Below are 25,947 nucleotides of genomic sequence, written 5' to 3' on the forward strand. Positions count from 1 at the left end.
TAAAATGTTTTCTTTTTAAATTAAGAAAGACTGTTTAAGCAAAACCGATTGGCACACCTACATTTTTGCCTGTTACGCCTTTTATCATCAGTCACATTGTGCACATTTTGACACGTGCTCACACACACAAAAACCCCTAATGATTTCTAAATCATGTAAATGCTGTTTTCTTGTATCGACACTTTTATGTAAGCTGATTTTTTTTTTAATTTTTTTTTTTTTTATAGTTATCTGGACTGTAAACATACCTAAAATTAAGCCATCTTATGGAACTAGTTCATGCTTACAGGTACAAAACTCAATCTTTGCATTCTTTCTCTCTTAGCTTTCAGCTTACTGCCATAATTGATTTAGAGATGGACTTTCCCCCTTTTGAAACGGCTGAGCTTTGTACAACACATCACAACGTTGGGAGTGCGGGGACCGAACTGACTGCGGAGCTGAACTCGGGAGACTTACACTTGTTCTTGTAATGTCACAATCAGACACGTTTAGCCTGTGACAGTCGAGATAAGCCACTGGCATTTGAAAAATGGCCCTCTAACCTGAGGAACTGATCTCACAGGGGCCTGCACTCACTTTTCCTCCCTGAGATTTTTCACACTATCTTCAGACACATACTGGAGAAAATAGCCCAGATGTGCCAGAACCACCACCACATTAACAGTGCAACACCGTGCAAGCTGTGAGTCACAGCCTCTCATACACGCACATCTAAAAGCAGTGTGTCAATAGCAGCAACTGTCATCAGACTTCCCATTTTATGGGTCAGTGTTGTTGTTGTCATCCTCCCAATGTCAATGAAGACAAAGAGGCTAAACCGACGCCAGCTGTTCCTAATACCACTGTGCGCTTTCTCTCTCACACACTCCTCTACATGTGTTACACCTGGATTAGCTCTCTGTTCCCCAGGATCAAATGCACACCATCTATCCCTTTACGTGATTATTTTCTCTTTCTTTCCCTCGCTCTCTCTCTTTCATTATCTAATATGGAGCGTAATCCTCTTGTGGAATTAATCTGCTTTAACGAGTGTTTGTTACCATGCTGAGATGGAATTAAAATGAGTCTTAGGGAGAGGAGGGGTCGGTGGGATCCGGCACCGCTGAAATGTTTGTTCTTGTCCAACCTGCCTTATTCTCCAGTGGTAAACACGAGAGACACCTGCACACAGCCTAGATCAAATAAAGCAGAGGTTGAGATTCATCATGGAGAGTTTAGGGAGTTTTTGGGGTGGTGTGGCCTAGTGTTCATGTAACTGAAAGGTCGTAGATTTGAACATCAACATCTTGCCCTTGTGTCAAGAGACTTTCTCTCTCTTGCTCCGGTGATTGACACTCTAATAAATGTACTATAAGCAGGCCCACACAGAATTTGTGATAAAATCTGTATTTTTCTACAAAATTGGGGAGCCAGTCACCAATAAATCTGTGATATTATGACTAGTTTGATAATGATTTATTTTAGCATATTTAAATCCTTTTTTTTTTTTTTTTTTTTAAGATTCTGTCTTTACTTGCCTGTAATTTTTCTTATTTTTTTTTTATTCCAAAAATTACACTATTGTTTAAAAGTTTCGAGCCTGTAAGATTCAAGATTTGAAATGCGTCTTACGGCGGTTTCACACCGCAAGCGTCAGCGGTGCGAGACACGCGAGTATTCACACTGGAAGCGTTTGTACAGCGGCTCCAAGCTGCATATAAAGTGGACATTTCTTTACAAAGACAGCTATAAATTTGTTTTTATAAGTTGGTCATTTATAGTCTTGAAAGTTTGTTACCATGGGGAGGTGTATAACATTCGCATATAAACGTAAAATAAATAAATAAAAGCCTTGTGTTAACCATTGCTGCACACGAATGAGGTAAGCTTTGTGTTTTACATCATCTGCCGTGTGCACGTTTACAAGACGGCAAAGTCAGTATGCTAGAGCCTATAGTTGTCTGTGTAATAACTAAAATAATGTTTATGTATCATTTTTTGGCCAGTTTACTTTAGTTTTTTATAATACAACCTACTTTAACCCATACTGAATAATAAAAACAAGTTTAAATGAATAAATCTTCTAGAAATATTTTTTTAATATTAATTTTCTTTCCTGACATACTCCAATTCTTGTTAAAACACATTAGACATGCCTATTCTGTGCATTTTGAGCACTTTTTGTGTGAAATCATATTTATTTTGTCCATCAAAGGTGTACTTTCACTTTAATTGAGCGTTAGCAGCGCAGCAAAAATAGACCCAGCGCCGAAACGATCGCGGACCTGCTGCTTCTGCTCTGCGTGCAGTGTGAATGCTCTCATCTGTTAACATGGGTGCTGCTCAAGAAACATTTCTTATTATTATCAATGTTGAAAACAGTTGTACTGCTTCCTTTGTGGAAATTGTGATATATTATTTCAGAAATATTTGAATAGAAAGTTTAAAAGAACATAATATTTATTTGTAACATTATAAATATCTTTACTGTCATTTTTGATGAATTTATTGCGTCCTTGCTGAATAAAAGTATTAATTTCTTAAAATAAAAAAAAAATAAAAAAAACTTACTGACCCCAAACTTTTGAAAGGTATTGTACATCAAACTGTATTTTGTTTAATCTATACAATAGTACCCGAGCAGAAATAATAAATAAATGAAAAATCACACATGCAAGGCTGCAGATTTCTACTGCTCATAAAACTAAGAAGTGATCATTCCTCGTACTTTTTGTTGGCTGTGTTATGAGTAGATTTGAATTGGTCTAAGTAGCATTTTGGACTCTTTGAGGGTCACACGCAGTTAAAAGAAAAGAAATCCATAAACCAGACCAAAGAAGTGCATGAAAACCTCTCTCGCTTTCATTCTCTCAAGCATTCTCCTCCACATTGCGAGTCAGTTACCTGAATCTATTGACGTCACCGCGTCTTTCAAAAAGAGAAATATTCACCTCAAAAGGTTTTGATTTCAGCCACAAAGAGGAGGCACTGGTATTGATCAGAGTCTCTGTCTGTCTGTTCTTTTCTCTACCAGGGACCGAAGAGCCGCAGCCTCTATAGAGGGACTCAGACAGGGTGGGAGGAGATCCCAGCAGGTAAAAGGACCCACCGCAGGTCATGACCACAAACAACATATCAGCTGGCTATTTCTGAGGGGGCCATTGTGCCTGATTTCTGTCCAGGCGCCACAGTAAAACTCAAACGTACACATACACACCTGGTTGTAGGTCTTGCTTAGCGCTGTTTAAGGTCAACGTCTTACAGTTTTCTCTCGCTTTCATTCACACAAGCACACATACATACATATGTTGGTGTGGACTTTACATATATGAGGGTGAGGGTTACATTTAGGGTAATGTTCACTTTTTTTTTAGTTTTTATTATTGGTCATTTGGACAATTTTTATGACATGACCCTGGATAAAGGTCACTTCAGCACACAGACCTCATATTCCCTGCATGCATGTTTGCGAATATGGGGCAGAGATGTACTTTTACCCTCTGGTTTTGTAAGGTCAGGAATGTCTTACTTTTTTTTGTCAATTCCAATTATATTCAGCTTTTTTTTATTCCTTAGAGAGAGTCATTTGGAAGCTTTTATCTCGTTATGACATCAATAACAACATCTGCTACTTAAATTCAGCACAATAAGCTGGATTGTAAAGCTTCCTGAAGAACTCTGAACACCACATTCCAGTCGTGTTTGTTTTCCATCGCTGTTTTCACAAGTTTCTGATCTTCTCATTACCTTCACATAACTTTTATTTGACTCTTTGTCCTTGTTTACACCTGGTATTAGAGTCCCTCTGTAGTAAATAATTTTATACCTTAAAACTTATCTTTGATCACAAATGACATTTACACGCTTTTTCCAGTGAGAAAAAAATTCTTCATGCCTTAAAATAGCTTGAATGTAGCTCTATACCCTTGTGTCATTTAGTATACGTGGAACCATGAATATGCAAATTAGCCCCGCCTCCACTCACATCAGCTCAGAGACCCACTCAGTCAACTTTTACTCAGGTTACTGTAGTAAATGCTGCGCAAAGGTATCGCTTTTTACAACATCGGACACATAACCATAATTAATATTAGCCTTTTGCTTGACTACGTTATCAAACGGCTAATAATGTGTTGCTGATGTTACACAAACCATGTTCCTGTTCACCATCACGAAATAAACATGAATGAATATCCGAAGGTATGATGAAAGATACAGTGCAACTTACTGAAATCCATATTATGTCACATTAATCGATCAATCAGTGTTTCAACCACGGAAAAGCGTCAATAAAACAGCTTGTAAAAATGTCACATTTACTGTCACATTTACCTCAGAAAAGCCATTCAATGTCCAAAAACTCGTTAGTCAGCTACAAAAATGAACTTAAAGAGGAGCATTTTGATACATATCCACTGTGACTATAGGCTATTGCATATTTATTGTACTTAACATGTGCTTCAATATTGAATGTATAAAACCTTTTATGACAGCCACCATTGTTTAGTCCGATATTAAAAACGAGTTGAAACATAGTTATGTCATTAAAAATTTATTATGTGTAATTTATATGTAAGTAGCTTACAAATCAATTAATTTTAATCTTTAATGATGTGCCAACTGTGGTTCCCTGTATAGTTTACAGCATTAGTTGAGAGAGATTGTTTCTTTGAGGAAATTTGCCATGTACTGTACCTGATAGGCCCCAAATTAATCAATATTGAATTGAAGGTAATTAAATTGAAATCAAATAGCAAGCTTCTGAATCAAAATCAAATCCAATTGTGAAATTTGTGTCAATGCCCAGCCCTAGTGTCAATGAATGTTTTTTTTTATTTTATTTTATTTTATTTTATTTTTTTTTACTTGAAGCAAATGTTCCACTTATTTTCTTAGTGTGCACCAGAATGCTTAGTTTACATGTTAAAATCACAATTTTCTAAACAAGCAAGACACACTTCTGTTTATACCTGGTGTTTTAATTTGTCTCTTTTGTCCACTTTTAACCACTTCTGTCCTGATTTCTTTGAATGGAGGGTCTAAGGCTGGTTAAATGTATGGGTTTTTTTTTTTTTTTCAGATCTTTAAATCTAATTGATGGAATAAGCTCATGAGTTTTACATATGAATATGAAAGGAGACGATGAGAAAACATACTCAGAGCAGCAGCTTTTGTTTCTGCTCTGATAGCTGCAAGACCACGCGGTAAGTGCATGTTACAAATCAGGAATGGTGAGAGAACATTGTGCTTGGTACATTTTTTTTTTTTTTTTTTTTTAAATCCTGTCTGGCTAGCGCGTTTCCCATAATGTTTACGCATTAAGTCAGTCGGCGGAGAGTTGGCGGTCTTTTGTGGTTGTTCGAACACATTTGACCACATTAGCATCTACACTACAAAAGCAATCCGGTCAAATTTGTTTTTGACTACCTCTGGAAGTGGTCGAAAACGAACAAGCTTAAAACGTGTTAGACCCCATTTACACCTGTATTTAGCATCATCCACTTGTGAAACACATCTTAATACCAGGTGTAAACAGGGCCTTTGTGTGTGTTGTGGGGTTTACAACTATAGCTTAAACTGTGGGAACAAAATTGTTAAATGAAAATAAATTAAAATAAATGCTGCATCGGTAAGCATAAGAGACTTCAAAAACATGAAAAAAAAAGAGACTTCAACTAAAAGACTTCAAAATCATGAAAAAGTCTTTCCAACCCCAAACTTTTGAACGGTGGTGTATATTAAGTCTATTGTTTGTTCTCATTTAAAATTGGTAGGTAAAGAGTGTCTATGTGTTTGTCTTAGACAAACAGAGAGAGATGGGGGTAAAATAAAGTATCCTGCATCCTGGCTACAATGCACAGCGTTAAAAGGCTGTCAACTCACGGAAAGTCCTAAACATGTGCGATGTACTCGCATACACATTACACAGGCAGGAGAGGGGAAAAAACAAGAGCAAGTGAATGGATAGAACCAAATTTTTTTAGTTACAGAAAAGGAGGAAGAATGGAGATGGTGAAAAGATAAAGGAACAGAGAAAGGAAGGAGAAGTAGAGGTGAGGAAGAGGCAAGAGTGAGAAAATGAAGTTAGAAAAGAAGAGAAATAGCAGACGAGGAGGTGAGATTGATAGAGAGAAAGAATATGTACAATAACAGAAGAAACTATTTCAATAGAGGGAGGAAGTGAAATGTATAAAGAATAAAGATTTTGACAGAAAGATGAATGCAGACATGAAGACGGTCGTGGATTCGATTTAATTGAGCTTGTCACACAGACACCATTTTTAAGTGTTGGAGTTCTTTCACCCTGTGATTGAGCCTCATGAAATCTGAAATGACAGCTCTCATTCATGTGAAGACGGGGTTCAAGTTGTCCTGCGCCGATTGTGCTAATACTACCTTTCAAAGTCAAAGCATCTTTCCCTACTGGACAATGCAATCTGCAAAAAATGTCCCATCGACTTGCATTGAAGGAGGGATCTGAGCTATCTCTAGAGTAGACTATTGGTACATTCTTACAAATAAAGGTTTCTAAAAGGGATTTTTCATAGCATTGCAATAGAAGAACTATATTTATATATCTAAAGAAAACTTTTCCACTATAAAGAACCTTTTGTTCAATGGAAAGGTTCCATTGATGTTAAAGTTTCTTCGTGGAAACCATCAATGCCAATAAAGAATGTTTATTTTTAACTCAGACCAGTAAGCAACCACACAGAATACCAGATAACAACACCCTGGCATCACTGTGGTGAAGTTTGCATGCATGGTCAAATCTAAAAATCTAGAAGTTAATCTTTGAGGAGAAATTGTGGTCTGGGGTGGTTTTGTCCCTGGACTGTTGGTCATTACTTACATCGCTTACATCGTAGAACTGTTCACTTCAAGTTGCGAATGATTGGAGCACAAACACAGCAACAGGAAGTCAACGAGTGTGTGGCAAGTGTTTTGTAAGATTTTTTTTTGTTGTATGTGTGGGTGTGGGTGTGTGTGTGTGTGTTAGGTTTCTTTAGAGATAAAATGTTCCAGCAAGACTGCTTGATCAATTACCAAAGAAGCATGTCAAAATTATTTTGGAAATAAGATTTTTTTTTATCAAAGTGATAAAATGTTGTTTTGCAAAAATGAGTGCACCCTCCTGAAAGTTACTGAACAAAACTAAATAAAAAATTTCTGGTGTAGGTTTAAGGCAATTTTTGATCAACTGGTAAGTATGTTGAACCAAAACATTTAAAGATAAGTAATTTCTTGACAAATTAAAAGAATCATTTTCAGACTTAATGCTAACAAAGGAACCACTTGGGAGAGAACTGTCAGGAGACATTTCTTAACACAAAAGAGAACAGTGGTACAAGAGGATTACAAAATCATTGTTTTAAGTGTCAAAAGATAGCAAAAGTAACACAGAAATTGGACTTATGACAAGGCCCCTGAAATAATCAGGCCTTCATTTTAAGCTTTCATTTAGTGATAAGTGATTTTTTTTTTTTTTTTTTTGCTAGACAAAGAGCGGGAGAAATACCAAGCGATTGTCTCAGAGCCAGCAAGTGTGATGAAAAGAGTGACTGTTTATCTCACAGAGTAAGATGCAGCCTGCAGAAGTGAACATGCATGGTGGTTGTCCTCACTGGAACTACCTATGTAGCCAAAGTACAACAAAGTCAATTAGCCTTTTCCAAGGCCCATATTTTACGAAATATAGACTTCTGGGAATCTATACTCTGGTCTCATGAGACCTAGTCAATCATTTTGGACCTAACAGCATCCAAAATGTTATGGTGTTGCTAGAGGAGGAGTAAAGTGAGAAGTACCTGGTTCCCACAGTGAAGTTCAGTGATAGGGAGTTATACTTTATCAATGTTGTCATGAATTCACACACCACTGTGTGATGTAATCAAAAACTTGAAATAGAAGATGCTACCCTCTCCTCATTCCCTGAGTTGTTGGGCATTTTTCAACATGACAATGATGATATGCATTCTCCTAAGGTGAAAAAACTTCTGTGGAGATGTATTTCACCCAGTCTTAACACTCTTGAGCACCTGTGGGGGATTCTGTAGAGACGAGTTGAGCAACAGTCCCCAATAACGATCATTTAAAGAGCTCATCATCCAGGAGTTAAACAGGACAGGATGTGACAATTTGTCTTGAACTTGTACAATCCGCGCCAAGAAGGGTCAGAGCAGTATACTTACATTTATGGAGGACATTCTAAGTAATAGAATATTATGCATTTGTTGAAATAAATCTAGGGTGTACTCATTTCTGCAATCCTTCATTTAAAACATTTTATGGATATTAATGACAATGTTTATCTGTTTCTATTAAGTACAGGTGCATCTCAATAAATTAGAATATCATGAAAAAGTTTTTTTTTTTTCTGTAATTTAATTCAAAAGGTAAAACTTAAATATATTCTAGATTTATTAGACAAAGTAAATATTTACAGACTTTTTTGTTTTCATTTTGATGATTACAGCTTGCTGCTCATCAAAATAAAAAAATCAGTATCTCAAATCATTAGAATATTTAATTTCAAGTTCTATTAAATTACCATTCTCAGGATATAAATAGTGGGTTTAGGTCAGTAATCCCAACAGCAGTCATGGGGAAGTCTGCTGACTTGACAGTTGTCCAGAAGACGATCGTCAAGAACCTCTACAATGAGGGTAAGCCACAGAGGGTCATTGCTGAAAGAGCTGGCTGTTCGCAGAGTGCTGTGCCAAAGCATATTCATGGAAAGTTGACTGGAAGGAAAAAGTGTGTACCAAGCCACTTCTGAACCAAAGACAACGTCAGAAGCGTCTTACCTGGGCTAAGGAGAAAAAGAACTGGACTGTTGCTCAGTGGTCCAAAGTCTTCTTTTCAGATGAAAGTAAATTTTGCATTTCATTTGGAAATCAAGGTCCCAGAGTCTGGAGGAAGAGTGGAGAGGCACAGAAACCATGTTGCTTGAAGTCCAGTGTGAAATTTCCACAGTCAGTGATGATTTGGGCTGCCATGTCATCTGCTGGTGTTGCTCCACTGTGTTTTCTGAAGTCCAAAGTCAATGCAGCCATCTACCAGAAAATTTTAGAGCATTTCATGCTTCCTTCTGCTGACAAGCTTTATGGAGATGCTGACTTCATTTTCCAGCAGGATTTAGCACCTGCCCACACTGCCAAAGGTACCAAAAGCTGGTTCAATGACCATGGTGTTACTGTGCTTGATTGGCCAGCAAACTCGCCTGACCTGAACCCCATAGAGAATCTATGGGGTATTGTCAAGAGGAAGATGAGAGACACCAGACCCAACAATGCAGATGAGCTGAAGGCTGCTATCAAAGCAACCTGGGCTTTCATTACACCTGAGCAGTGCCACAGGCTGATTGCCTCCATGCCACACCGCATTGATGCAGTAATTCATGCAAAAGGAGGCCCAACCAAGTATTGAGTGCATAGAAATGAACATACTTTTCAGAAGCCTGACATTTCTGTTTAAAATATCCTTTTTTTTTTATTGATCTTATGAAGTATTCTAATTTTTTGAGATTGGTGGGTTTTTGTTAAATGTGAGCCAAAATCATCACAATTAAAAGAACCAAAGACTTAAAATTACTTCAGTCTGTGTGCATTGAATTTATTTAATACACGAGTTTCACAATTTGAGTTGAATTACTGAAATAAATGAACTTTTCCACGACATTCTAATTTAATAAGATGCACCTGTATATGTTTAATACTTTTCAATTTTGCCACCTTTCCATGAATTAGTGATCATTAAGAAAAAACAAATTAATATTTGTTCAGAGGGGCTGTACTCATTTATGCTGTGCACTGTATATAAACTAATTATATGTGTCACGCAGGGACTTTTGAGTATGTCTTTTCACTGTAAATTAAATGGTAATTCGTAGTTTTTACTTGCAAAAGCCATAAATTTGACAGTATTTTACAGTAAAATTACATATAATGCAATGTTAAACAATTTACAGTTTATCACCATGTAACTTGGTTAACAAAAACAGATTTTTACTGTAGCGTTTTATGCACTCTATGGTTATTTTGCAATTTTTGACACTAAAATTTCTAAACACCCAGAAATGGCAGCATGAATTAAACACCACCACAAGACACATTATCCACCAAGTTGTACCACAGGATGTTCCTACCAGTTTTTAAAACATCTATAGCAAAAAATAAGTGAAAAACATCCTGAAAATATTTTTAGTTGGAAAAAAAAACTTTGACTTGAGTCACCTACACACTTAAAGAGTGTCAGTTTTAGTGTGAAGATGCATCAGTGATAATCAACCGCTGCTGTGTCCGAGATAGGCAGGTTCTGATCAGACTGGCTAACACCCCTTGCCTCTCCTACCCAAGACTAAACATCATCACCATGCAGGAAGGAACGGCCTGTTGCTAAATTACATGATCCGTCGTTTACATCCCAGCAGATAAATATTTACCCCTGCGTTGTGGCCCGCCTTGTGATTAGCCACCTCCCCTCACACAGTACCGGGACCACCTCGATGAACAATGGCTCTTTCATGGGCACCGTGTCATTCCTTCTTCCTCTCCTATGAACCCCAGGGAGTGGGACAGGAAGTCGCCCTCGCGGCCTCAGACCGGGTAAAGGACTCTAGGGGAAGGGGGGTGGAGGTACTCAGGTAATTGAACCCTGAAGGTCTGGGGCACTCCAGCAGTCTAGCTTTTGGTCGTCATTGTGTGTTTGTTGGCATGCATGAATCTGGCTCCTGGTTTGTAATGGCAACTTTTTGAAATCCAACTATTTCCTAATGCCATTTCTGGCATTTCTTTTTTTCTTCTAGTTGAATATCCTGTTTTCCTCAGAAATGGTCAGATTAGAGAAGTAAAATGGATTTTATGTTGACTTTTAACGTTATCCAATAGCCTGTGTGGCCTAGGTGATGTCATCGGAGTGAGAGGATGTTATGACATCTGAAGACAAAAGAATAACAAACCATTTAGTTTTCTTCAGAATAACATGCACTGATTAATTGTGCACAATAAGACCAGTAATGTGCGTTAAAACAGTAAATAGGGTCAATTTTCATTTCATGTTGCCTTTAAGCCTGAAGAACCGGAGCAGGTTGGAGCCAGCAGAGGGACAGATGTCGGCAAATCCGCCCATCTTGATTCCAGCGAGTTTCATTACCAGATGTTTCAGGGCTATTATTGCATTAGAGCTGAAATGAATAGGCAGATGTGTGTGTGCATTATTAGCGGAGCTGAATTGTGCTGGTCTTATGATCACAGTGATTATAGAAAGTCGAAGAGGAGCACAACCGCAGGCTGGCGGCTGGTAATCCTCTTCTTTCCCTAAATAAGCCCCCCTGTCATCCGCTATGTCTGATACAAATGCTTTCACAATCCCCCATTCTACCCTTTAATTCTCTCTCTCTCTCTCTCTCTCAATCTCAGTATGATGTTAGCCGGGCACTTTATTAGAGCCATTGTGTTTATCTGATCCTATTAAACACTAGAGGGGCAGAGGAATAGAGGATCTGTGCTTTCTGTCTGTCTTGTCCCTCATCTCTGTCTGCATGAGACAATAATGGCATTGTGATGTCCTGAAAAATCCTACCCTACAAAACAGATATGTTTATTTGTGTAGCCTGTGCATGCATGTTACCGCTCACACTGACATAGAGATCTCTATGACACCAAGGTAAAAATGGAACATGAACAGACAGCTTCCAGGTGTTTCTGCTGATGAACAGGTGTGTGTGCGTGTGCGCGTGCCTGTGTATTTTTAAATTCAATCTCTCCGTCAAGCGCACACATGCGTGCATCCGGCATATCCGTGGCTGCCTCAGTCATCGAATTCATCATTATTTAAAAAGCAAAACCACTAAATGCCCCTCTAAACCCTTAATCACAATGCGTCTGCTAATTCAATAATACCCCCGTAGCTGTCTGGTGATGCCCGCATTGTTTTGGCTGTGCCCAGGTGATGGTGGCTCATTCAGGGAGCCTGGCGTTGTCTCAGGGGCACGGTGCCCTGTTACGGGTGCCCATTGTGCATCTATTGTGTGCCTATTGTGGCAACCCTGAGAGAGCTGGAGGAAAACAAAAGCACCAGCTCTGCAGAGTGCCCGTGCTGATTTCGCATGCACCTGGCATCGCCACAGACGCGGGACATTATTAATTGCTAATACATATTTATGTGGCACAAATTTGCCATTTGTTTATGCATAAAATTATCAATAGACACAGGGCGCTTAGCCAGAGAAAGTGGTGGCCTTTTTAAACAGGAGTGAATGGAGCACAGTTTGCTGGTTAAGACTTTGTGCACTTTGTCTAGGGTATGTTTGCTTTGTGTTGTGTGAATCACGAGTGTGCGTACTAGAGAGCGTCTTGTGTGCACATGTTTGATGTTGTTTGTGTGTCTGAGTGAAGTTTTATGACAGCGAGATAAAGGCAGCGAGACTGTGAAGTGGTGTAACATGACTTGCAGAACCTTGAAAACTCAGAAAAAGTATTGGTATTACTGTAGGTCAGGTCAAAGTGTCTGAATAATTTTGTATTATATATATACACATTAAAAAAGGAAAAATAGTAAATAATCACAAAAAAAAGTAAATAGTAAATAATCACAAAAAAAAAAAAAAAAACTTACCATGTCATGGTCTTGTTATATCAAAGTACCAAGTAGTTATTATATACCATCACTGTACCATCATATTAAAAAAAGGTCTATTGTCTATTGTTGATAGTGTAGTGATTTATGAAGCACGGCTCACACGGAAGTCACTTATAAACCAAGCAGCTTTATTTTGGTGAATGGAGCAAATCAGCATGACCAACTGGAACCTGTTGCAAAATCTGCCCTGACATGACATTCCTGATCATGTGGATTCCTATTAAATTGACTGGATTTCATCTGCGAAAATTTGAAAATGTTTGACCGTGCAAAACTCGCCACCATAATGGTAGTGTTTTGGGTGGTTGTCAAGTCTGATCAAGAGTAATAGCACACCTGTCCTCAAAAAACAATTTGAGGTATTATTCGTGCCGTAGCATGATCAGAGGTGTTTTTGAAAAAAAAAAAAAAAAAAAACCTTCTGCTATGTATGAGCAATTGTATTGGCGATGCTCGCCTTAGCAAACACCATTAATTTACCAGAAATATTAATCTGAATGATACAAATTGTGTCAGGTTAAAAGTTGTTTGTTTGTGTAATTGCTACTAGTTGAGAGGCTCATAAGCATCACCCAGCTTCACTTGACCCCGGTGGCAACACACACACACACACTCAACTCAATAAGGAATACATTACTCCCATTTCAAGTGACTCTTCCCCTTTCTCAGCAAACACATTTACTTTCTATTAAAGCCTGATCTGCAGCGCCGGCAGCCAAGTAGCCGCCAGAGTTTATTACCATAAAGAACAGAGCTCTTAACATGCAGGTGAACACACGCACATGCTTTCACATACGTGTGTGTGTGCACAAACTGTAGACTTCCCTTTCCCACCTGTTGAAAGGATCTGTTTGATTCTGTTTTTGGACATCTGTTCAATATTTTTGGAAAATTTAAAGGGATAGTTCACCTAAAAATAAATTCTGTCATAATTTCATATTTTTTTACTTGTATAACTGACTTTCTTCTGTAGAACACAAAAGAAGATTGTTTGAAGAATGTTCATGCTGCTTTCCATACAAAGGGAGTGAATGGGAAATAGAGGCTGTTAAGCTCCTAAAAGGACAAAAACACCATAAAACTTTGTAAAAGTATTTAAAGTAGTATAAAGAAATCTGATAAATTTGTGTGCAGAACAGACTGAAATTTAAGACATTATTTCGTGAAAATTCTGCTTGACATCTGTGGTCTTCGTCCACTTTCATTTCATGGAAAAGAGCAGCTTGGACAATTCTTAAAATGTCTCCTTTTATGTTTCACTGAAGATAAACACATACTGGATTTAACTGCTACCTTAATGCCTTCCTCCTCCTCCTCTCTCCTTTCCTCTGTTTCTCATCCCCAGGGTTCAGATGCTCACCAATGGGTTTGTGGTCTGAAGACGAGCAGCACTCATCTCTTTCACATCCTTTGTAGGTCAGTTCCTATTTTTACTCTTTTTCTTCCTCCGTTTTTTGGTGCAAGGACACCCCATTGTTGTTGGCCGACACAAGCAAAGTCTGTCGTATTGGTAAACAAATCAATTACTGCTTCACAATGGCTGCGATGTGCTCATCAAAGACACATTATCGCTCTGTGCCGTATTGTTGTCATCATGACACCTCTAATCATGGTTATCATGGGCTAGTAGTTTCCATGGCTACACTATAACAGTCAGCCAATGAAGTCCCCCATCCCAGCCTGGCAGAAAAGCCATCAGCCAATTGTAGTGCCCTAAGAAAGAACTAAGTGCCCAGTTTGGACCTTTGCATTTGGGAGAGAAAGCAAAAGGCCATGTAGATGCCGGACAATAATGCATCACTGGTTGTAATTATTATTAGGCAAAATAGCTAATACCAATCAGGTTAAACTGTTGGCATCCATTTTTTTGGTTTACAGCTGCAAGAAGTCTAAATTGCTCTGTCACTTATCGCAATTGCATGACTTGTTTTCCATTTATATGTGATTTTCACTTTTAAAACGTTTTTTGTATGCTCCCAAAGAGACAAAAGTGAGCTGGTTGGCGTTTTTCAGTGGGAGGAGGTGGAGTGATGATACAGAGAGAGCAGGGTCAAAGTTATCAGAACAAACAGAGAGCAAGAGAAGCAGAAAGACAAAAAAAATGAGATAGATAGAGAGGACATGGCCACAGGGAGGGGGCACGGGGCCAGCTGGAGGGCCAGGCTGTGCGCTTTGTGTATTTGCAGCAACAATGCAGGGCAGCTGAGAGTTGCCCCATGACCGTTTCTCTGAGGGCAGCCTGTACCCTGTCCACACACACATAAATACATACGCACACACGGGTCACTGCAGAGCTACTCAGCTGCTGATGCAGTCAACTGGAAACAGCCACACTCCTAAAATCAGATTGTTTTTTTTTGTTTTTTTTTTCCTGTCAAATACACTCAAGTGCATGCTTCGCAGACCTTCATATTAAATGACATATGGGTTTGCTGTTGACACTGTCCAGGAAAGATAGCCAAGCTTGAGGCTCGGAGAATGACAAGAATGTGTGTGAGTCTGTCTTTAAAGGGGTCATATCATAAATTATATTATCATTTTATTTATTTATTTTTCCTGAGGTCTTCTTATAATGCTTGAAAAGTTTTTGTTGCTTCGAAAACAGTTTTTTTTTTTGTTATAGTTTTGCATGACTTTTTTTATTTTATTTTTCACCCTTCTTCTGACCTTTAGAATTAAACGACCTGTGTTTTGCTGCTGTGCCTTTAAGACTCCTACATAAATGGCTGAATAAAAGTGCTTGACAGACGTAAACTGCTAGAACTCTATGGGACATGGGTGGTGAAGAAATATGAGATGGGGAAAAAATATATATTTCAAAACTTCTACGTTCCCTGAGAAACTTTGTTCACTTGCAAAACATTTGCGTCCTCCTAAAAAAGTTAGCATTTTCTTGCACAAATTTAGCAAACACAAAGTTTCTTGAGAAAACGCAAATCATTTGCGAGAGAACGCAAAAGCATTGACATATAATATTTCCTCCTATATCATATTTTTTTCCATCACCATGTCCTATTAGGGTCTCTGTAGGAGCTCACAGGCTGCAGGTGTTTTTTGTATTTTAATTTAGTTTTAAATAATATATATGTTGTAACAATAATAGCAATAATAGCTATTATTATTGTTGTTAGTAGTAATAGTACTTAGTATTGATGGATGGACAGACAGACAGACAGACACTTTATTAATAAATCAGGTTATTTCACAGTAGTGAGTTCAATACGTAATCATTTGTGTGTGTGACTCCGAGTATATGTCGGTTGTGATGTAATGGCAAAACCAAAGAGTATTCCAACATGTCAGCAGGAAACTTACGGACTTGTATATTATACACTCATGCTTCAGCATTTTGAATGAACACTTGAAGAGTTCAGATGCAAAAACTGACATGTTTTCTTTTTTCAATGAGCATTTTTTACCAGGCTCTATCTATTTTATCAGCCTATGTTTAGGTTCAGTAATTTCACTTTAATGGCAATGAAAAGGTTATTAGTCAGTTATTGCAATGCCTTATTTTCATAAATGTCACTTTAGTCAATTCATTGGTATTTAACAAATTTGACTGTTTTTTGCTGCAAAACCAGCCAAGTCCATGTGTTGTTGTTTTTTTTTTTTTTTTTTTTTTTTTTTTTTGCAAAAAACTCTAAGTCCACCTCCTTGGACAACAAGACATAGTAAAAAATCCATTTCTGTCAGTTTTACAGCAGCAAAAGGAACACTGTTGTGTTTTGCTGCTCGCAAAATCCTGTCATTGCCACTGTAACAATCTACAAAACACGATAAAAACCTGCAGTTTGACAATTGAAAGCCGGCTCATACACACACCATCATTCATCTTGAAATCATATGATTCGATTTGTACCTTCCAATTGGTTCTTCTGTGGACTTAGAGGCTTTTGCTGACAAAGGAAAGTGGCGTTTAGCAGTTTCTGCCAACGAACCGGTATTTCTGAATGGGCTGACACTGGATTTAGCGGATTTGAAGCGAAAGTATTTGATGAACGTATACTATGTGCAGAGAGCATCTGAACTCTTTAACTTTTACTTTGGCTACATAAGATAACACATTTTTATAATTTTTGGGGTCAAGAAAGAGTTAGAGTTTGCGATATATTTCCTCGAAATGCTCACTCTGTTGGGATGCACTCAAATCCGTAAGTAAGGACGCTTTCCTGTCCCATGTCAAAAATCGAGCTGTGTTGATTGGTTTATGCTTAAGCTGTTTATGACCTTATTTTGATAAAGGAAAGTGGGCTAACGCGTTTACATGACCTTATGCATTGTCGGCTTATTAAGCATAATCGGGTTAAGAACGTGGATGTAAACGCACTCACTGAGATCCAGCAGAAGTATGTGCAGAGGTGTAGGTGCTACACACATCCAGGAACAGCTCAAGGTTTGGTGCATTTTTCCACTATTATCCTATAATTGATTCTTATTGTTTTTAGGAATAATAGTAATTATCCTACTTCTTTTTTTATTACTTCATCATGAATACTATGTCAGTAATAGAAATCAGACATCAGAAAACCAAGAATTTCAGAACAAGCCACTTTTGCAGCTTAGTGTCTATTTTTATTGGACTGAGTTTGAGTTCTAAAAAGTTATAGTATTTTTATATGGGACATTTCCTTAAGAAATTTGAGTTCTCATGATCTCATCTCTCTTTAAAACATCCCAAACCACTTTGAACCTGTATTGTTTAGGTGACACATTTGTGCATTGAACAACATCCTGGATGAACTGAAAGGTCACCAGCCTCTTCATAAAGGTTTATGTTTCTGTGACTATAGCTTCCTTTGTGCAGTACAAACAGTAAAATATTGTTGTTCAAATGTGTTCAAGCATTTGGATCACAAGCTGTGTGTGGGGCACGGACAAGTATGCTTGTGTGACCTCTGACCTGCCTTCCTCTCAGTACACATCTAAAGGAAGTTCCGCCTGGGTTTAGCCCACACAGACAGGAAATCATGTAGTGCAGAGGGAAGTTGTAGGGCTGTAAAGTTGTTTTAGATGTTGCGACCTCTTTGACCTCCACTCATGATGCAACGTCCTCTTTCCTTTATTGGAAAACACAGCTGAAAGCATGCGTGTGTTTATCCGTAAAGCGAAAGTCACTGTCTGAAGAATGCACCGTATGCATCCGTTTATGTACGCGTGTATCCCGTTACCTCTTACAAGACACCTGCATGCACTCCAAACTCCAGGACTCCTTGGTTTCCCTGCAGGCCGATCACTACAGGGACCCTTGTCTTCCTCTGTAAACAGATGCAGGCATGATAGAGGATGTGGCTGAATCCGTGTTTGAGCGGAGAAGTACAACTGTGTATGTACAGCATGTCAGGCCTCTGGTGCTCTCTAACAAAGCACCTGTTTACTCTGCCATAGTCTCCAATGTAAATACACACAGAGAAATGGAAGCCAATTGTGCTTGGCATTGTAAAGCGCAAATGAGGAATGGAGCTGGGGTTTTGGCCGTGGTCTTCTCCAACTTGAGAGATGATGCTGGATATTATGACTACTACTTTTTCTGGTTGTCTAAAAGAGTGTTTAACTTCTGTAAGTGGTTCAAAATACAGCATCAGTGGATGAAGATCACAAAAGCTAGCATGTCTACTCGGCAAGATTCATACAAAAGTCATATACTGACCAGTTGTGTCCCACTCACTTGTGTTTGTCAGCCTCTGGGACAATATTTGATTTCTTTCTCTCTGATGAAATTATGTCATTAATTATATCGTTCCACACCCGTAAGACCTTCGTTCATCTTCGGAACACAAATTAAAATATTTTTGATGAAATCCGAGAGCTGTCTGACTCCTCCATAGACAGCAGTTTAACCACCCCTTTCAAGGTCCAGAAAGGTACTAAAGACATCGTTAAAATAGTCCATGTGACTGCAGTGGTTCAACCTTAATTTTATGAAGCAATGAGAATACTCGACTGCTGAAAATTCAGCTTTGCCATCACAGGAAAAGATTACATTTTAAAATGTATTAAAATAGAAAACTGTTATTTTAAATTGTAATATTATTTCACAATGTTACTGTTTTACTGTATTTTTGATCAAATAAATGCAGCCTTTGTGAGCGTAAGAGACTTTATTTCTCATTTCTCAGAGACTTTACACTGTTATATTCTTAACTCACTCACGAGTTTTGATTTGGATTAAATAGAAATAATTGTGTGTTACATTAATGTCACAGTATGTTGCCCCTTTTCAGAGACTTGCAGAGAGTAGTGGTCCAAAATATTAATTTTTTTTAATGTTAATTAAATATTAAAAGGAATATAAAAAGAAATATTAATTATTGCTTTGAGGAGAATATAAAAGTGCTCCGGGGTAAAATATCATAATATTTTACTATATCAATTGTTCACAAGAATTTTGGCTTATACTGTGTGTAAGCACTGTAAATTAACTCAGAATATCACAGATGTCCACAACCCAAGCAGCATGGTCCATTTTTGGATTCACATTAACATTCAAATATAATTGGTCCTTAAGTTATTATGCAAAACTAATCTCAGATACATTATGATGCAGTTTGTGGATAAGAATATGTCTGTAGTTACACTACAATAAGATTCACTTTCTTAAATTAGTTAATGTAGGTAAACTTTTTTTTTTTTACAGCATTTATTAATTTAGGTTAATGTTAACCGATAATGCAGTTGTTCATTGTTAATTCATGATCGCTCGTAATAAAAAATAATGGGTTAAAAACAACCCAAGTTGGGTTGAAAATGGACAAACTCAGCAATTGGGTTGTTTTAACCCAGCGAATGGGTTAAATGTTTGCCCAACCTGCTGGGTATTTTTATTTAACTCAACTATTGTTTAAAAATTGCTGTATTGCTTGCTTAAAATCAACCCAAAGTATGTTGGAAATGAACATTTGTTAATATGTTTAATAAATGAACATTTATTAATAAGTTTAATGAATAATAATTACACAATAAACATTTATTAAATTGCTTATTAATAAAAGTTCACCTTTTGATTATTATTGTTGCCTCTAGTAATTGTGTCTGATTTTTAATTTCCAACCTATTTTGGGTTCATTTTAAGCCAGCCATATAGTAATTTTTAAACAATAGCTGGGTTAAATAAAACTGTCCAGCACGTTGGGCAAACAGTTAAAACAACAAAGTCACTGGATTTATCCATTTCCAATCCAACTTGGGTTTTTAACCCAGCATTTTTTGTGTAATATTAACTATTATGAATATACATTTATACAATTATGTATGTAGAAATTAATCAAGCTTAATAAATTGGTATAGAGTTGTTCAGTGTTAGTTTATGAACAATGCATTAACTAATATTAAGTGTTACCTTTATTTTTTTGTCCTGTTGTCACAATATAGCGCAACTGGAGTCATGTAGTTCACAACTAGTCAATGAAACTCTACTGGCTATCAGTATATATATATATTTTTTTTAAATCCTTCTCTCTGAGTTCACTATTCAGTGAAACACATCATCTGTCATCAGGCGACAGATTGTCCCACACTCCTCTCCCAAATTCCCTCCTGAGTGCATCTCTCAATATGCCCAGTGCCACCGTATTCCCTGCGTCTCCCTCCCAGTAGACCTGCCCCACTCCGACTCTCTTCAGTACCTGAACTTCCTCACCCGAGCGGCCGTCAGGCTAATTGCGGCAAACGCGCCTATGAATGTATACGCAGTCATTACTGCTCACAGTGTGTGAAAACAGCAGAGGCCACATAAAGACGCACTCATTATGAAAAATGAGGCTCTTGAGTGAATTACATTGATGCGTTTGTGTGTCTTGTAGGTTGCGGCGTCCCCTGCGAGGTGCCGCGATGAAGGGCGTGGGCAGGGACGGAGCTCCCTAATCAACACGGCAATCGCATTTCCATATAAACAACCAAAAGCTCGTCTACATACAATCCAATTCCATATGATGTGGGCTTGCCGTCAGGGCTTGTAATTGCTTCAGTTCGCCGAGTGTTAGAACAGGGCAGAAGAGGACGAGAGAGGCCTCTGGAGAAATGGAGGAATAGTCCAAGCGAGAGATTTTTCAATGACCTGAGCTCTCCAGCGATCTAGTATCCAAATACACTAAATCAATGCTCAGTCATACAGCGATAACAAGCCTCCTTTTATTTCCACAGTAATGGTTATGAATAATGTAACTACAACATTTAATGTGGCATAACCTTTTTTTAATGCTCATCAAATGTTTTGGAGAGCAGTGTTGCGACTTAATGACTTCACATATAGTACACAGTTTCATTCTAATATGTTGATTTGGTTAATACTTTATAATAATAATAATGCTTTTGCATCTTTTTCAAAGCTTAAAAGCATCAGCTCCCATTTATTGCACTTGTAAGAGCATATATTCAGCAGAATATTCATTTTGGGGTGAACTGTCCCTTTAAGATCAATCTCTAGCACCCTGCCTCATTCCACAGATCGATTTGTTTTCAAGTGCTTCCCTCTGCAAATCAGGCAGATCATGTGATCTCCCTCAATGCAAGAGCTTTAAATAATGAGAATCATACATAAACATCACCTGCTCTATTCATCTCAGGTGAGGGAGAACCTCTCTCTCTCTCATTCTCGTTCTCTTGCCCCCTCTGGGATTCTTCTCCTCCTGTGGGTTAAAGTAATGTCTGGTCCTTTGGGTTTTCTTCTCCTTGAGATGAACAGAAGGAGAGGAGGAGAACAGGTAGTAGCATTATTCTCGGCTTTTCGTCGGTAGTGCTGAACCCCGGCCAATTAGGTGGATTAAAACCAACAAAACACCTCCATTAGTGGGAGGTATTGTTACATGCTTGCTGATCATTTAGAAGTAAACTCCTGAGTGCCTCCTGGAATTCTCCCCCAGAATCTGTTTCCCTTTCATCTCGCAGGTCTTGTGTTCTCAGCAAAGCAACCAGAACTTGTGTTGGTGCCATGCGTTTTTTTTTAAAACGCAGATTATGGCTGTGCAATTAAACATTTAATAGCTTGTAGTTGAGGCATAAATGGTGAAAAGCTGGAGTTGTCTGTTTATGATTTATTAAATGTAATTATTAAATGTTATTAAGTGTAATAGGTTTTTGAAGCCAACTTCAATCTAGTAGGAAAATGGTTTGAGTTCCATTCAGAAACATTTATTATTATTATCAGTGATGAAAAGAGTTGTGTACAATTTTTTTCAGGATTATTTGATGAATAGAAAGTTCAAAAGAAAAGCATTTATCTGAAATAGAAAGCTTTTGTAACATTATCACTGCCGTCCTAAAGTTTGGGGTCAGTAAGAGTTTTTTTTTTTTTTTTTTTGGAAAGAAATTAAAGAAACTAATACTTTTATTCAGCAAGGATGCATTAAATTGATCAAAAGTGACAGCATAGACATTTATATTGTTGCTAAAACTTTCTGTTCATCAAATAACCCTGAAAAAAATTGTATCAACTGTTTTCAACATTGATAATAATAAGAAATGCTTTGTGAGCAGCAGATCAGCATATTAGAATGATTTCTGAAGGATCATGTGACACTGAAGACTGGAGTAATGATGCTGAAAACTCAACACAGAAATAAATTGCTTTTTAAAATATATTCAAATAGAAAACAGTTATTTTAAATTGTAAAAATATTTCAGAATATTACTGTTTTTGCTGTAGTTTGGATCAAATAAATGAAGCCTTGGTGAGCAGAAGAGACTTCTTTTAAAAACATTAAAAAATCTTACCGTTCAAAAACTTGAGACCGGTAGTGTAATAAAAAATAAAAAATCTTACTGACCCCAAACCTTGGAATGGTAGTTTAGAAATTGCTTTATTTCGTGTTGAACTATTTCCTGTTGAAACAGAAAGTTTGGACTGGACAAATCGACGGGTGCGTCCTTGCTTTGTTTGTTTCTTAAATAGCCAATAGGAGGTAGTTTACATCACAGCCCTCCCTGTACATGATTTGCTACATGCTAGTAAGTTGCAGGTAGTATTAGGGTTAAGAACATTCTCATGTTGTTGTTGTTGTTGTTTTTTTGTTTGTTTGTTTGTTTGTTTGTTTGTTTTTTTAGGAGACATTCTCATTCTAGAGAGCATCCGATTGGACAAAAATTTGTAGTGCATGATGAGTCTTCAATAGTAACCATTTTCCCAGAAGAGAAAGACTCGGCTTAAACAGTGCACTAACATATAGAAAGCCTCAAAGCTAACTGTGCACAGTACTTCAAAAAAAACAAAACAAAAACAGAAACAAAAAAATTCCCACCATCTAGGTATCTTTTTCTTAAGCATATAATTGATAATTACATGGGTGTTTTGTGTCTAGGGAACGTTTGTTTTAATTTAGTTGTTTTAGTTGTGTTGGTCGATGACTCTCTTCACTTTGGCTTCCGAGCTCTGAAACTGAACATATTGAGAGCTCTCATCAACAATTGAATAGCTGAAAAGGAATTAACCTCTAAGTAGTACGCCGTACATTTGCAGAGAGTGTGCCCGTATCAAAGAGCATATTTAATAGAGCGCTGTGGCGTGGAGAGCTCCAGCGGAGTGTTAAATAGGCCGAGAGCTGGAAGTGAAGGGCAGAGGTGATATCCTCGCTAAAGGTCCCTAACAGCCAGATCAAACTGTGCGCACACACGCTAGAGAGATGTAGACGCGTCCTGCATCCAGGATTCTAATCGTCACGTGTGAACACAATGGGTGCGGGAAGTTTGTTTGTATCATACCCAGGAGACATAGGGTGAGAGATATGGAATTTGTGTGTGTGTATACACGAATGTGTGCGTGTGTGCGTCCCTTGGGGTTGGGGGGCCGTGCCGTGATGGTACAGATGGGACAACATATGACACGTGAGGGTGTGGGGACACTGAGGCTCTCTCCGTCCATCTGGACTCCCCTCTGATCTGCCCTGCCTCCCTCTGCCGTGTGTGTTTGTTTGTGTGTGTGTTTGTTTGTTTGTGTATCTGTGAGTAAGGGCTAGCCATTCGCTCCTACATGGCTGTTTGTTTTGTGCAACGAGAGCTAAAAAGTTTATTAGATCAGTGTTCTCTCATATTTAGCAGTTTGTGCAAACTTTTGCACAGAATTAAAGTTTTTGAACAAACCTTTCAGTATGAAACATTAATGACACCTCAAATCATGTGGCTTCCTGATAGAAGAGGTGTACTATGACTTTTTCTGAGGTTTCTATGCTTCTAAGCTTAAACTTACAATTTTACCTGGAGGGCATAAAATTGTGTATGTGTGTGTAATTTTGAAATAAATTAATACTTTTATTCAACAAGAGTGCATTAAATTAATCAAAAGTTGACAGTAAAGACTTTCACATTGTCAGTGACGTGACGGGTCATTTTTTTTTTTTTTTTTTTTGTCCAAAGGCCTTAATAATAATAAAAAACAAAGATATGACATCCAAAGTATATAAGGTAGTACAACTTGATCTCTTTTATTGAATTCAAAAGGTTTTAATTATATTTTGCTACATATAAAGGTATTTGAAAGATCTTGAAGTGTCAAAAGGTCATTCGGTTTAACCGTCCAAAGGCCAATACAGCCATTTCATTTGTGATTAAAATATCTTAAAATGTAATAAATGTATATAAATTTTTTATTCTGATTTTATAACATCATATATGAACATGGTGCAAAATGGTAGTAAAATTATGTGTAGAAGTCATTGTTTTGTTATGAGAAAGAATGTCCGGAAAAATTAATTTCATTGATGTCATTCGGAGTAACCAATATAAAGGGACCATTTTGTATCAAGTCATGCGGTCAATATCATGTGACAGGATGTGACATCATTCAGACACTTGCAAAGGACCACATGGTCGTAAAGCAAAGTAACTAACTCTCTCTTAACTGTTTGAAAAATTAATGTTTTCACTTGCTCATACGCATGTCCCGAAACATCAGGTCATTCGGTACAACCGTTATAAAACATGGAAAATGTTGTAATATTTTAATAACTTGTACTAAATACAAAATGTTTGATTGTCCTTTTGCTAGCTAGCTAGCTAGATATCAGCCTGTTAGCATTGTTTGAAAATATCATCATTCGGTACAACCAAAAGTGTCATTCGGTAAAACCAAAATTTTGGTTAAACCGAATGACTCTTTGATGACAAATTTTGTCCATCTTGTAATAAATGACAAAAGCAGTGTTAATTGATTATAAAAACCATATAATCTCATTGTTAAAACTTAATAAAACTTCAAAATCCTTTTTTTTTTTGACACTTTTGAAAACCTTATTCATCAATGACCCTTTAAATAAATGCTGTTCTTTTGAACTTTCTATTCACTGAAGAGTCCTGGAAAAAAAAAATCACTGTTTCCACTAAAAATAATAAGCAGAAAAACCGTTTTTACAATTGATAATATTAATGTTTCTTGAGCTCCAAATCAGCATATTAGAATGATTTCTTAAGGATCATGTGACACTGAAGACTGAAGTAATAATGCTGAAAATTCAGCTTTGCCATCACAGAAATAAATTACATTTTAAAATATATGAAAATAGAAGTTGATTTAAATTGTAATAATATTGCATAATAATACTTTTTTTGATTGTATTTTCGATCAAATAAATGCAGCCTTGGTGAGCATAAAAGACTTAATTCAAAACATTAAAATCTTACCAACCCCAACTTATTTATAGATTCATAACCCAACTTTTTTTTTTATAGATTCATCATCATTGCATCCTTTAATGAAGTGGGCAGTCATTTTATATCAGTGACATCATCATCGAAGGCGATGCACATTCATAGTGTCGCACATTCAACCCTTCCTTCCAGTCAAACACAAGATCGCAGCGACCCAAAATTTATGTTAAGTGATGTGCAATTTAGCTGAAAATACCGCCATCAGCTGAGGTGGGAAGACATTCTGGATTTGACAGCATAGTTTTGACCCTTCCATCGCTCCAACACGACCTATCCAATCCAGAAGCTGTAAACCTGTCATTTGAACATGTCTTCATCCCCCTCCTCCTTGTTCTAAAAACATCATCCGTGTCGCCCGCCTGCGTCGTCCTCCGTACGCCTCCCTCCGGTGGCCCCCTGTGCCCTAGTGCATTGTGGGTCATCAGCGGAGCTCAGCCCCGTTTGTCAGGTGCTGAGGAGGCTGTTTGAAATTCATGTTCGGTAGATTGTCAGACAAGAGGAGAGTGTGTGTCGGGGGGAGGCGGCGGTTGGAGGGGGGGCTGTAGCTTCATTACCATATCAAAGAGCCAGCCGCCGTGGTCTAATGGTAATTACACCGGCCAACAATTGGCGCTCGCTGGTCGGATCATAAAAAAAAAAAAAAAAAAAAAAAAAAAAAATTAAGGGTGTGTGTGTTTGCGTGTGTGT

General features: G+C 37.6%; 1 protein-coding gene across 4 annotated transcripts in view; it reads left to right on the forward strand.

The window, feature by feature from the left end:
- Nucleotides 1-25,947, forward strand: part of sox5 (SRY-box transcription factor 5) — a 210,874-nt gene that overhangs the window by 25,843 nt on the left and 159,084 nt on the right. For 2 of the 4 annotated variants that reach the window (XM_051890781.1, XM_051890782.1), the window contains 2 exons: nucleotides 3,017-3,077; nucleotides 13,970-14,040. The gene's annotated coding sequence lies outside the window, so the exon portion shown is untranslated. Of the gene's footprint in view, nucleotides 1-3,016; nucleotides 3,078-5,062; nucleotides 5,187-13,969; nucleotides 14,041-25,947 lie in introns of all 4 variants that reach the window. The other 2 variants (XM_051890783.1, XM_051890784.1) reach the window with 2 other exon arrangements.

Source organism: Ctenopharyngodon idella, chromosome 4, assembly GCF_019924925.1.
Source record: "Ctenopharyngodon idella isolate HZGC_01 chromosome 4, HZGC01, whole genome shotgun sequence".
Classification (NCBI taxonomy): Eukaryota; Metazoa; Chordata; class Actinopteri; order Cypriniformes; family Xenocyprididae; genus Ctenopharyngodon; species Ctenopharyngodon idella.